The sequence below is a fragment of the Rousettus aegyptiacus genome, unplaced genomic scaffold (assembly GCF_014176215.1).
Source record: "Rousettus aegyptiacus isolate mRouAeg1 unplaced genomic scaffold, mRouAeg1.p scaffold_m13_p_15, whole genome shotgun sequence".
NCBI lineage: Eukaryota > Metazoa > Chordata > Mammalia > Chiroptera > Pteropodidae > Rousettus > Rousettus aegyptiacus.
This window is the reverse complement of record NW_023416290.1, coordinates 20,174,753-20,189,884: the sequence shown is the minus strand read 5'-3', so window position 1 is coordinate 20,189,884 and position 15,132 is coordinate 20,174,753. Positions and strand designations below refer to the sequence as shown.

The following is a 15,132-nucleotide window of genomic DNA, read 5'->3' as shown; positions in this document are numbered from 1 at the left end:
ACTTCTCCTTTTGGCTCTGTCAGTTCTTGCTCCAGATATTTTGAGACTCTGCTATTTGATGTTTGATGTGTACACATTTTGAATTCCCTATTATGTCTTTTTGGTCAAATGGTGGATTAATCTATTTAATAGTAGTAAATGTCTTCCTTTGCTTCTACTAATTATCTTTCCTTCGAAGTCTACTTTATGTGATATTAATATAGTTACTCATGCTTTTCATTAATTAATGTTTACATGGTATTTTCCTATACTTTTACTTTTAACCTATCCATGTCATATTTGAAGCAAATCTTGTAGACAGCAGATTGTTGGATCAGTTTTTTCATCCACTCTGCCAATCTGCCATTTAAATTTTTTCAAAGATTATTTACATATAAGGTAATTATCAATATATTAGGGTTAAAGTCTGCAATTTTATTTTCAGTATTCTGTTTTTAATACCTCTGGTTCTCTTTTTTTTACCCCCCTGTAGGTTGCTTGGACTTTTAAAATGATTTTATATTGATATGTTTATAGTGTTTTTGAGTATATCGTATTATATAGTTTTCTTAGTAGATGCTTTAAGTATTAAATATGTACATGCAACTTATTATATTGTACTGTTATTAATGTTTTACTACTTTGAGTGAGGTATAGAAAACTTTCTTTTATTTCTACTTACCCTCCCCATATTTAAGAATAATTGTCTTAAAAGTTTCCTTTACATAGATTAAGTACCACATCAGATGATATAATTAATTTTGCTTCAACCATCAAATATAAATAAATTCATGAGAGATATTATATTATATTTTTCCATATTTTTACTTATTCTGAAATTCTTTCTCCTCCATGATAAGCAATGTGACTTTATTCAAATTGATATTTCCCTATTTGTAATATATCACTTTTCTCTGGCTGGGTTCAAGATTTTTTCTTTGTTTTTAGTTTTAAGAATTTAATTATATGTCTTGGTGTAGATTTCTTTGATTTTATCCTATTTATAGGTCTCTAAGTTTTTTTAATCTGTAGTTATGTCTTTTGCCAAATTTGAAGCGTTTTAGCCATTATTTTTTTCAAATACTTCTTTGTTCCCCTTTCTCTCTCTCTCTTCTCTTTCTGAGACTCTAATCGAATAAATATAATATTCTTTATTTTTTTGTCACCAAATCCCTGAAGGTCCATTCACTTTTAAAGCCTATTTTACTCTGTTTTTAAGGTTGCATAAATTTTCTCTGTTGTTTATATTGAATAATTTTATTATCTAAATTCACTGACTGTATCCTCTGTCATCTCCATGTTATTATTCAGCCTTTCCAGTAATTTTTTAAAATCTTGATATTGTATTTTTTAGTTTTGTAGTTTATATTTGTTTTTTTTTCTTTTATCACTTCAATTTCTTTCTAAGATTTTATAATTTTTATTATTTTAAGATAATTTATAATTTCTTATTGATACATTTTTATGATTCATGCTTTAATATATTTGCCAAATAATTCCAACATCTGATTAATCTTGGTGTTGCTGCTCGTCAATTGTTTTTTCTCATTTAAGTCATGCTTTTCCTGGTTCTTTGCATGACAACTAATTTTCTGTGGTATTCTGGACATTTTGGACATTATGTTAGGATCTTCTAGAACATAGGTATTTTTTTAAAGGCATTTCTCCTGTTGATGTGCAGCACCAGAGCCTAGTGCATGTGTATGTTTTGCTTACTGCTTGGCCTTGATGATACCGTCCTGATAAAAGTGGAATACTGATACACATTGCCTTGTTGCAGGTAGTTGGAGTAAAATTTAAACTTCGTTCTCAACCCTGCTGATAGTGAAGCATCAACGTGCACAACTTCATAACCTCTGAGGGAGGTGTAAGTGCATTCACTCTCTGTCCCTTTTAGCCATCAAAAATAAAGAAAGAAGGGAGAAATGAATTATGCCACATTATTGCTGCAGAGTGTGAATGAAAGCTTACCAGGGATTACTAGAGAAGTGGGGAGGAGCAAAATGCCAAGTGACTTGCCTTCTACCAAGTTGTCAGTCTTGCTGATGCCAGGTGGAGGCAGAGGTTGAGCTCCCCTTCACACACAGGGGAGAGGAGGCCAGGGGAATCGAGTGCAGGCATACCTCAGGTATATTGCAGGTCAGTTCCAGACCACGTTAAGTAAATATCACAATAAAGTGAATCACACAAATTTTATGGTTCCTTAGTGCATGTAAAGGTTATGTTTGTACTATACTGTGGTCTATTAAGTGTGAAATAGCATTATGTCTTTAAAAACAATGTAAATACCAACATTAAAAATACTTTATTGTTAATAAAATGCAAACCATCACCTGAGCCTTCAGTGAGTCAAATGTCTTTGCTGGTAGAGGTCTCACGTTGATGTTGATGGCTGCTGACTGATCAGGGTGGTGGTTGCTGAAGGCTGGGGTATCTGTGGAAATTTCTTAAAATGAGAAAATAAATTTTACCACATCTATAGACTCTTCCTTTCTTGAATAATTTCTCTGTGACTTTCAAAGCTGTTTGATAGCATTTTATCCACAGTAGAACTTTAAAAATTGGAGTGAACCCTCTTAACCCTGCTACTGTTTTATCAACTAAATGTATAAAATATTCTAAACTCTTTGTTGTCATTTCTGTAATATTCAGACCATCTTCACCAGAAGTAGATTTCATATCAAGAAACCACTTTCTTTGCTCTTCCATAAGAAACAATGCTTCATTTGTTAAAGTTTTACTATAAGATAAAAGCAATTCATTTACATTTTTAGGCTCTACTTCTATTTCTAGTTTTCTTGCTATTTTTTCCTACATCTGCAGTAACTTTCTTCACTGAAGTCTTGAACCTCTCAAAGTAATCCATGAGAGTCGGAATCTTCCAAACTCCTTTTATTATTGATATTTTGACTTTATCCCATGATTCATGGATGTTCTTAATGTCATCTAGAATGATGAATCCTTTTCAAGGTTTTCAATTTACTTTTTCCAGATTCATCAGCAGAATCACTATCTATTGTAGCTATAGCCATAATTATATTTCTTAAATAATGAGACTTGAAAGTCACAATTACTCCTTGATCCATGGGCTGCAAATTGGATGTTGTGTAAGCAGGCATGAAAACATTAGTCTCATTACACATCTCCATCAGAAGTCTTGGGTGACCAGGTACAATTGCCAATAAACAGTAATGTTTTGAAAGAAAATTTTTTTTCCTGAACAGCAGTTTTCAAGAGTTGGCTTAAAATATTCAGTAAACCATGTGGTAAGCAGGCATACTGTCATCCTTACTTTGTTGTTCCATTTATAAAGCACAGGCAGAATAGATGTAGCATAATTTTTAAGAGCCCTAGGATTTTCAGAATGGTAAATGAGCATTGGCTTTAATTTAAAGTCACCAGCTGCCCCTAACAAGAGAGTCAGCCTTTCCTTTGAAGCCTTGAAGCCAAGCTTTGACTTCTCTCCAGCTGTGAAAGTCTTAGATGGCATTTCCTTTCAATATTTGGCTGTTTGTCCACATTGAAAACATGTTAATTAATAAAGCCACCTTTATTATTTATCTTAGCTAGACCTTTACCTTGATGCAGTTTCTACATTAGCACTTACTTCTTCACTTTGCATTTTTATATTATGGAGATGGCTTCTTTCCTTAAACCTCATGAATCAACCTCTGCTACCCTCAAACTTTTCTTTTGCAGCTTTCTCACCTCTCTCAGTCTTCATAGAACTGAATAGAGTTAAGGTCTTGCTCCAGATTAAGCTTTGGTTTAAGAGAATGCTGTAGCTCATTTGATCTAGCTAGACCACTAAACTTTCTCCATATCAGCAATAAAGGGGTTTTGTTTTTATATCATTTATGTATTCGCTGGGGTAGCACTTTTAATTTCTTTCAAGAAATTTTTCTTCGCATTCACAAAATGGCTGTTTGACACAAGAGGCCTAATTTTTGGCATATTTCAGCTTTTAATATGCTTTCCTCACTAAGCTTAATTATCTCTAGTTTTTATTGTTGATTTTGTCTTTTTTTTAAATTTTATTTTATTAGTTTCAAGTATACAGTACATTGGTTAAATATTTATATAATTTATAAAACTATCATCCTAATTGCTCTTTCTCTCCTCTAGCTCTCTACCTAACCATCTATCCCATTACTGCTGACTGCATTCCCTATGCCTTGCTCCTCATCCTCATGCCCATCTATCAACTAATGATTTGTACTTCTTTAACCCTTCACCCCATTCTCCCTGGCCCCTAATCCCTTTCCCTCTGGCTGTCAGAAGATTGTCCTCTATATTTGTGTGTCTGTTTTTGATCAGTTTGTTCTTTTTTGTTCCTTAGATTCTGCAGATAAGTGAAATCATATGATATTTCTCTTTGTCTGACTTATTTCACTCAGCACAATAACCTCTAGATCCATCCATGTCATTGTGAATGGTGGAATTTCATTTTTTTAAAAAGCTGAATAATATTCCATTGTGTATATGAACCATAGCTTTTGATTTACAGTGGGAGATGTGTGACTCTTTCTTTCACTTAAACACTTAGTTGCCATTATAGGGTTATTAAATGGCCTAATTTCAATATTAGAGTGTCTCAGGGGGGAAAGAAGTCTGAGGGAGGGGGAGAGATGGTCATTGGAGCAGTCAGAACATACACAATATCTTTTAAGTTAGCTATCTTATATGGGTGTGGTTGATGGCACTCCAAAACAATTACAATAGTAACATTAGAGATTACTGATCACAGATCACCATAACAAATAGAAAAATACTGGTTTAAAATATTACGAGTATTACCAAAATCTAACAAGACATGAATGAAGTGAGAAAATGTTGTTGGAAAAATCGTTCCATAGGCTCATTTGATACTAGGTTGCCACATCCTTCAATTTGGAGGGGGAAAAAAGTGTGACAAAATGAAGTGCCATAAAATGAAGTACAATGGTACTGAATAGCTCCACTTTGTGCCTCTGTTCAGTTTCATGATGCTAGGTGGGCTTGACCTCAGCTCTTCACTCTTATGAGGGGAGAATGAGGGAAGAAGAGTACCGGCTATTTGTGCTTTGTTCCACCTCATCAATCTCACTGCTGCCAGGCAGGAGGCTTAGCTTCCAGATTAGCCCCACCTGACATCACTTTAGCGTTTCATTGCCGTAGGCTGGGATTGGAAGTTTAGCTTGCTGTTATATTGTGCTGATACTATTGTTGGAATCACAGCACTGCTTACTACCCACTTAGCCTTACTGATAATACCCTGGCAAGGGATTCAGGGTACTGGAGACGTGGGAAAACAAAGGAAAGGGGGTTTGGTTTTCTGGGGTGTTAAATTGTGGGATGGTAAATATAACTGAAAAAAGATTATTATAGTAAAATTCGTTTATGCATTTTTAAGTTGATTCTGAATTTCCCTTTCTTGTGATAAGAGTTGTTCTCCTCCTGCTAGTATGGGAGAGGAAAAGGGAGAAACTTTCACAAAGGGAAATTTATGCTTTGTTTTTAGGTAGAAAGGGGAAGGCAGGGAGCTCATCTGTGTTTGCTGTTTCTTAATTGCCTTCAGCTCAAAATAGTCCTTATGCCAAAGCGTCATATTTTCAGGTAACATATCATGATTCCCTATACTTTCCACACTTTTCAGATAGTTGTTCAACTCCATTATGAGGGAATCCGTAGAGTATAAGGCCATGGACTTCATGAAGCCTCATCTCTTTGTGTTTTGACTGCTCAGAACCCTTGGGGCTTATGAGAGTCCAAGGACAGCTCTTCCTGGGGAAAGGGCTCTCAAAATATGTTGTCGCTTGGTAACATTACTTGTTCTTTTGTCACCAGAGTCATGAAATTATTTCAAGCTGAAAGGCCCTAAGTATAAATCTGGCTGATGTAACTTGATTATAACATGTAGTTTGAACTTATACAACTATATTTGAAATGTTTAAAATTCAGAAGGTAATTGGTTTTAGCTATATATTCATAAAGGGTCGAAGGAGTATTTGGATCTAGACAACTCAACTCTAACTCTAGAGAAGTGTCAGATATCTGGCTCCTGAGATGGAGAAGGCCCAGGGGTCAGAAATAAAGTAGAGAAGCATACGCAAGATAGTGCTGGTGCTGCTGGTCTCTGGAGAAACCTCCCTTTTGACAAGTTGGTGGAAGTTGGGTTTGTTTGGAGACCCACAGACATTCAAAACAATCATTTTATTTCCCTGCCACCAGTGCCTGCCTGTCTGGAATAGTGCAATGGCGAATTTGTAACCCTTAGCTTCTCTAAGAATGGAATGAGAGGTGATATGAAAACTTGTTATATTTAGTTATACTTCATTAATTTGTGTCTCAGTGCAAAGTCACACATTCAGAGCAAAAATGACTTGTTCCACCTCTGTACCTAGAAAGTTAGTCATTAATCAGACTAGCAGAATCTAATACATAACTGAAAACATTGGATATAAATTTGAACCTTCTACTTTGTGAGCAATCAATTTCCCATGGTTTGTTATGAAAAAAAAAGCTAAAGTTCTCTTTGAGAGAAAAAATATCTCATAGTTTATCAAAACTTGGATTTGGTTGGCATAGAAATGCATCATTAAAATACCAAACTGTAGGTAATTTATTGTTCAAGCTTTTTTTTTTTTTGTATAGATATGATGTCATTATTGTTCATAACTAACACTATAAGACCTTACTTTTTATGTGTGTGGAAAAGAAGGTCATAATTTTTTCTTTAAAATAGACCTGTCTAATTATGTTGAATTTTACCTAAGAAGTAAGGAGTAAAATAATCTCAAAGGAAAAAGAATGTTGAAAGTAGCAAGAACAAGTAGGAAAAGAGAAGGGAGCTGCTCTATGGTGAGTACTTTCTTTTGAGCAGGCACTGTGCTGGGCCCTGCCCTTTGCTATCTCGCAGAGGAGAGTAGAGCAGGGAATGACTAGTCTCAGAAATAATGCAATCACCTTTGGGATATAATTAGCTCTTTCCCTTGAGAATCTTATATCACTTTACAACCTGTCAACTTCACAGGCCAACAACAAGGTGGATATAAATTGTTCTTTAAATAAAAGAGAAATGCATAAAACATGTGCTCAAAGGAGGATTTCAGACTGATTATAGGTTTCTCAAATTTACTTTTTCTGGTTTGCCCATGGTCTTCATGTCTGCTGATGAGAAAACTGATGAATCCACTTTTCCTATTATGGAACATTATTCACTTAATTAAATTAATATTACTGAGCACATTTTATGTTTAATATGATGTGACACATGAGAGACAGAAGTGAGAGATGATCTCTGTGCTCAAGGATATAAACATTCACTGGAGGACAAACACAAAGACCCACCCTACAAAAAAGAAAGTGTGATGTGCCATAATACAGCCACATGCCAATTCTGATGAAAAATTTTCAGAAAATTTCAAGGAAGAGCCTTGGTAGATGGGTGGAAAATGAAGGAAGGTGACTCCAGACAGAAAGTCTAAAGAAAGATAGGGAGGCATAGAAGTGCCTGGCTCGGCTACAGTATTGCAATAGACAGGTCTAGCTGTAAAGCCATCTAGGTGTGTAGTTTAAAATAAGGTTGGAAAGATAGATTACATCTGGACTGTAATGGGCTTCAAATGCCAGGCAGAGCAGGAGTGAGAATTTCAGTAAAGGTTTTTGATCAGGAAATGATGGAGTAAAGAAGAGAGAGACTGGAAGTAGAAGACAAGTAAAAAGGTCATTGTGTCAGTAGCCTGGGTGAAAAGTTATGTGGGATAGACCATGACACCAAAAATAAAAATTAACACGTTTTCAGAAAGACATTAAAGGTTAGTAGAAAGCACTTTAGGCACAGGCATCAGGAGGACTAAATGCCGCCACTTCCCAGCCATGCAAATTGCCAAGATCAGTTTATAAAATAGAGGTAATATCTACCTTATAAGAGAACTTTGTGAAAATGCTTTTTTAAATTCTAAAGTGCTATACACATTGAGGTACAGCTGAAGATCCATCAGTGAATTAAAAAAAAATGACTGTAGAAGGACTTCTTTAAGACGAAAAGGAAAAAAAAAATGTGAATAATAAAATGGTAAGAACTACATATCTGTCAATAATTATTTCAAATGTAAAAGATTTTGATAGGGTAGATGCATGGGTAAGAAAACAAGAACCTATGTATGGTGCCTACTCACTTCAGATTAAAAGACACAAACAGAGTGTAAATAAAGGGATGGAAAAAGATATTTCATGAAAATGGAAACAAACAAATGAAAAAGCTAGGGTAGTAATACTTATACCAGACAAAATAGACTTTAAAACAAAGGCTATAATAAGAGACAAAGAAGGACCCAGTGATCCCACTTCTGGGTATTTATCTGAAGAAACTCAAAACATTACTTCAAAGGGACATGCGCATCCATATGGGTATTGCAGCATTATTTGCAATAGTCAAGATATTGAGGCAATCTGGGTGTCCATCAGTAGATGAAAGGATAAAGAAGAGGTGGCACGTATTGCATATATAATGCAATATAACATATAATGGGACATAACTCAGCCATAAAAAAGAAAAAGAATAAAATATTGCCATTTACAACATTGATGGACCTAGAGGGTATTGTGCTTAGTGGGGTAAGTTAGGCAAAGTAAAACAAATGCCATATGATTTCACTTATATGTAAAATCTAGAGAACAGGATAAATTAACAAATAAAACAGAAACAAACTCATAGATACAGAGAGCATTTTGATGGTTGCCAGATGAGGAGCAGAGTTAGGAAAATGGGTGAAGGGTGGGAAGGGATTAAGAGGTACAAATTGGTAGTTACAAAATAGTCATGGGGATGTAAAGTATAGTAAGTGGAATATAGTCAATAGTTTTATAACCACATATGGTATCAGATGGATACTGGATTTATTGAGGTGATCATTTCATAAGTTATATAAATGTATAATAACTGTGTTATACACCTGAAACTAATATAATATTGTATGTCAACTGTAATTGGAAAAAAAATGACCAGGCGATGGCACATAGAAAGGCTGGGCTGGCATGTGGTACATGATGTAGGGTGTCTAGGTCATTGGCAGCATGACTGGGACAAACCCCACCACCAGGGCCTGTCCTGCACAATCCTCTAGGCAGCATGTTCTCCTGGCTCTTGGGCTTCCTCTTCTTTCGCTTGTGGTCCTGCTCCACGAAGGTGCCTTTCATCTTGGCAATGATATCTGAGTGTCTTGGTGTACTGGATGCCCATCGGCTTGCAGTAAAAGGGGAAACCCTGCAAGAAGTGCAAGTCATTTGTGTGGTGTTGCTGACTTCCTTGAAGATGGCAAAGGCCTGACCTCTCATCTTCAGTCTATGCGATACCAGGATATCCAGGATCCGGCCAAACTGGGAGAAGATGGCGTACTGGGACTTCTTCAGCTCATCCTTTTTGATCTTCTCACCGAGGTTGGTGATATAAATTGTGTGGTTAGGGCAAGTCTTGGAAACTGCCATGGAGTGAGGTGATGAGGTAGGGCAACCCAGCTGCAGCTCTGGCAAGTGGCACCTCCACTTTTTCTTCTAATGACAGTCTTATGTTCCATCCTGGAGAACTTCTGTACTCTGACTTTGCAATAGATAACCAATTATTTAGAAGAGCCAGTGCCTCCATAGTGTTACACACGTGCGCGCGCGCGCGCACACACACACACACACACACGCGTATATATATGTGTATATATATATATACATATATATATATACTCTCTCTTTCTCTCTCTCTCTCTCTCTCTCTCTCTATATATATATATATATATATATATATATATTTAAAATTCACTGTCTATGCCCTTGTGTGCATCAGAAAATAACTGTAATATTAAATTGGCTCTTTACTGCTGTGAAACAGCTGAGCCCAAACAGTTAATTACACGGTCAAAGAGTTGACTTAATTTGGTTATTTGTACAGAAATAACCAAAAAAGTAATGGTCTATTTATTTTGTACTAATAAAGAGTTGAATTTGGCTTGGTCTAAATAATTTGTTATTTTTTAAATCATGACAGCAGATATTTTTTTAACTGAAATACGCTGGCAGCATTTTTATAATGAAAAGTCTGTAAATTTTATAGACAAAAGTCTTGAATAGAATAGTTTGAACATTTACATATTTAAAATTGTGTTTTTTCAAATAGTTATCTAAATTATTTGACTTTTTCATTATGATTATTTGACTTTTTCATTATAATTATTTTCCATACCAGATTCTAAAATTAAAAAGATGCTGAGATTTTATGACTATTGGAAAAAAAATCCTAGCTTGAAATCAGATGGAACAAAAGATATTTTATATTTGGTTTCATGAAACTCGGGTTCGAGTCTTGACATTCCTATAGACAAATTCTCTTTGGGCTAATCTCATAATTGCTCTAACTCTCAATTTCCTCTTTCCTGAAGCAGAGGAATTATCTGCCTCAGATAACTCACAGGATTGAATTACAGATCTAGTAAGGCAATGTATTTGAAATAATTTTGCAAGCTATGTGCTAACAGCAATAGAATTTATTATTATAATTAGTTGATACATATATTTAGTACCTCAAAACACCTTAGATATATTTTAAACATGAGTTCATGTAGAGTAAGAGGTGCCTGAGTACCTTTGCTCGAGACAAGAGCATCATATCTTCCTTTGGGTTGCTGGTCTGGAGCATCTGAACCACCAGAGATTTTCTGTTTTCCTGGGAAACTTACAGAGCACGTATTCAAGCAGACTAATGAAGTCTGAGAACACTCAACATACTAACATAGCTGCATGAGTCTGTTATGAGCTACATACAAAATAATGTTTAAAATTAAAACTCTAGGAGTGAAGCCACCACATTTATTAACCACTGTATTTTATTTCCAGAGCCTTTCACCTAGCCCAGATACTCCACCCTAGCATTCACAGTGTGTATGCAATATATGTGCTCTGAGAGAAAATAGCCTCTCTCCTAGTGAAAGGAATGCAGATAATGGGAGATTACTCAGGATTTCTTTATGTGTAAAAATAATTGTGAATCACCAAAATAAAGAACGTTTTCCCCTTAATTAGGGCTTACTGTGCTACGATTTCTGCAAAGCTGGGGATCTTGTTTTTCTTTTAATTAGTGGCATTCAAATGGGTTTGTAATTGGAACTTCCAGAGTTGTGTAGAGGAGTTGGCTGCCCCCTTTCTTCATGTTTCTCTGGAGGCACACCGGGAGTCAAGAGCACTCTTCTCTCTCAGAGCTGTGTGGCCTTCATTGTGAACACAAACCAAATCAAGGGAAAGAAATTCTTCAGCATTTTACAAGATCTCTAAATAATAATGTCTAACTTATCCCCCAAATGAGTCAGCAATGCTACTAAGTAAGTGTCCACTACAAAATTATATAAAAATTTGACTAGATCTCACATTTAACACTCAAATAGCCTATAATACTTAATCACTCTTGCCCAGGGGCAAATGTGAATGCATAATCTGGACAATATAATCTCTAAACTAGTGTCATAAATCTTAGCTTTAAATTGCCTTATCACATACAACACAGATTTTAGCTTAGCATTGTGCTGCTAACTATCTTTTGCTGTGTAGGGGCACAAAACTTTTCCCTTCTTGCCTTCTAGATTTTTTGGCTGGTCTAACAATTAAACTGACATAAATTAACAGAAGAAAAACAAATTTTGTACATATGGGAGCCCCATAAAAATATGAGACTTCCTGGGAGTCAAATAATTGAGGCTTGCGAGACTAAGGACAAGGTCTGGGGCTTCAAAAAGGAGGAAGACAATTCACAGGAAGAAAAGAAGGACAAATATTTGGTAAATAAATGTCTGCCAAGTCATGCAGTAAAATCTTTCTTACATAAAAGTTATCATTGGTAATAACTCTCTTCCTAGTACCGGTCTCTTATCTAAATTCTTTTAGGCAAAAACTTTTAGGTAAAAACTTTTTCCTGAGTCTGCTGTGTCCAGATTGTCTTTAGCTCAAAATTATTTACATGCCGTAGTACTACTTTCTGAGGTGGAATATTCTATTCCACTTTAGCTACATAGATTACTCCATTGTTCTTAGAAATGATAAATTGACTTCAAAAGGCAATAAATAAAATATTAAAATAAAATTATAATAAGTCCGGTTCGAAGTGATATTTTACTTTTTTAAAAAATCAAAGTAAATTCTAGATGTATTGTATTATCTCTCATCATAATGCACAAATATAATGCACTCATTAAGATATTGAATACCACACATTTCATATGATACTGGTGAAGCAGCTATGATATCCCTTTTTTAACAAATCTTTTCACTTGACTGGTTGAGCAAGTAAATTGTGAGTAGTTTTGGATCTTCAGAATTATGATCGTTCCAATAACTTGACCAGAACAGGCTTTAATAAAAATATCGAGTAGGGTTTGGAAGTTAAATATTCTCTAAACTTCTTTAAACTATACTTTAAAATTAAATTTGTATAATTACTTTTTTATTTTACAGTTATCTTAATATTTTTCATCTTTTATTTTGTAGGCACAGGCCATATCAAGCAATTTAAAAACTCTCAGTGCTTTTTTACATTGTTATCAAGCCCTCAGTTGTCACAAAGCAGAAGAGGGATGAAAGAATGAATATTCAAATAGACAATGGCCAGACCATATGTAAAAATAGAACTTTGACTCACGACCTGTAGCAACCTATTCAGGAAACTAACATTTTAACTACAATGAACAACCCAGGAAGCCAGCCTTCTATAAATCATGAAGGGGATCAGAATATGCGACCCTGAAGTATGCCACTTTGTCATGAGGATTACTTTGAGCTATGGCAATTGAAAAACAGCAGGCACACAAAGAGCTCTCTATCCTCTCCCTGAAAACAGGGCATAAATTTTCTTTGTGAAGTATTCCCCATACCCTCTCCTGTAGCAAAAAGAAGAGAACAGTACTTAATCAATGGAGGTGACCCTTGTCACTGGAGATGGCACCTATTTGAGTTTGAATGAACCAACTTTACTAAAATAGTCAGTGCCCTACGATAGATGATTGACAAAAGAAGATGTGGTACATACATACAATGGAATATTACTCAGCCATAAGAAAAGATGAAATACTGCCATTTGCAACAACATGGATGGATCTTGAGATTATCATGCTGAGCTAAATAAGTCAGACAGAAGAAGTTGAGAACCATGTAATTTCACTTGTATGTAGGTTATAAAACTGAAAGCAGCAAACGAACAAGACAAATAGAGCCTCACGGACATGGACAACAGTTTAGTGGTTACCAGAGGGAAGGGATACAGGGGGAAGGTAGATAGGGATAAAGGGAGTCAAATGCATGATTATAGAAGGGAATGTAACTTTGGGTGGTGAATGCACAATGCAATATACATATGATGTATTATTGAATTGTACCTTTGAAGTTTATATAATTGTACTAACCAATGTCACCTCCAAAAAATTTAATAAAAAAATAACACTTATGTTCCATTACCTTCTGTCATATATTTACCTCCCCACAATTACTGCTCCCAAAGCCTAAGCACTTTTTTCTTTGTCTAGATGCTTCTTTACAATTTCTCGTGCTTTACAGAAATGAAACATAAATAAGCTCTCAGGTCTAATTATTTCTAGGTTTTCACTTCTTTTTTGTGAAACCTCTATCTACATGTGAAAGAAACCTTTCTCTTATTAATCTTTTTTTTTTTCTCTTCAGTTTTGGTGACTCAGATGGAATGGCTAGGACACCTCATTTTCTCTGGCATCTGTAGTTGAGTCTCAGGACAACTGACAGTACTGGCAAAGGTAAATATTTTTACCAAGTTAGCCTTTCAGATTTCTGCAAGAAGTTTGACTGAATGAGGACAATAGAGCTTGTCCTAGTCAAAATTTAGATTATCAAGAGAAAACATTTGAAGAAACTAGTTCTTTTGGTATTACTCTTGGGTGACTGTTAGTTTTGAGTATCCATTGGTTATTGATCCTTGTCATTCCAGAGACAGCACTGTTTTCCTTTTTATTTTACATGTCATTCATCATAAGGAAGAGAATTATAGAATGAAATTCTCCTTTCATCTTGTTTTGTATTCCGAGAGCTTGGCTTGAATCTCTCTGGTTTTCAACCTGCTGAGGGGTTCGGGCTGTCAGGCCTGCATCTTCAGGCAGCCAGCTGTTGAGTTTGGGTCCCCAAAATTTATAGTTGGCCAGACAGAAATGCACATTGCACCCCATTTACAGTCAATATCCTACTGACAGTTATCAATTCTCAGAAGGTTTGGCTAAGTTTCTTTAGTTATCTTTGGAAGTGGTTCTGGGTCTTGGTGATGGCATCTTTTTGTACCCTCTTGATGAGGATACTTCTAGTGTTAATGGTTAAACAATAATCAGGTTTATTGGTTTTAGTTTTGAGTCACATTTGGAATAGGTATACATTTGGAAAAAAATTAAAGAGCTATTTGGAAACAAATTGGATATTTTATCTACTCATATGGCCTTCAAAAATACCCAGACATCCACTTGGTATTTCTAAAAGGTTCCTCACCAAAATTTAGTACATGGTCTCCATAAGATTACATATTAGGGCAAATGAAAATCTGAAAAATCTTCTCCAGAAATAGTAGAACATTTTAGCTCTCACAGAGTGGAAAACTTTAAGTTGTTTCATTTGCTAGAAACGCAATTTGTATTCAACTATTTTAAATAAACTAGTGAGTTTGTATTACTAAGTTTACTTGACTCATGGCAAAAATTTTAAATCTAAGTTATAAGATCTTTATATGCATCTGTCTATATGTTTTGTACAAATATTATATATATGTAGTATTTTTCTACATCTGGATGATAGTGCCAAAATTAATTTGTAAAAGACCTCTATTTTTTTGGCTTAGGAAGAAAAAGGTGCTTATATAATTAATTGTTAAAACTCTCAGAAATATAGAAACTAACCTGACAGTTTTTTTCTGGGATAATTTTTGGTAAATAAAGATAATTTAATACTGTTAGTTTAATTAAAACATGTATGTCTTCAAAGTCATCTGCATTACATTTAAAACTCATTCTTCCAGTACTGAGTTGAATAGTTGCGGTTAGCGTATGCGGCCTTGTCTTGTTCCTGATCTCTTTGCCTTTATCCTACCTCCTCACTTTCCCTCTGGTAACCACTGAACTATTTCTTTGTGTC

At 35.1% G+C, this 15,132-nt stretch overlaps 1 pseudogene; it reads right to left on the bottom strand.

Moving 5' to 3' along the window:
• Window positions 1-273: 273 nt before the first annotated feature.
• LOC107502091 lies at window positions 274-9,447 on the bottom strand (annotated as a pseudogene).
• Between the last annotated feature and the right edge of the window lie 5,685 nt (window positions 9,448-15,132).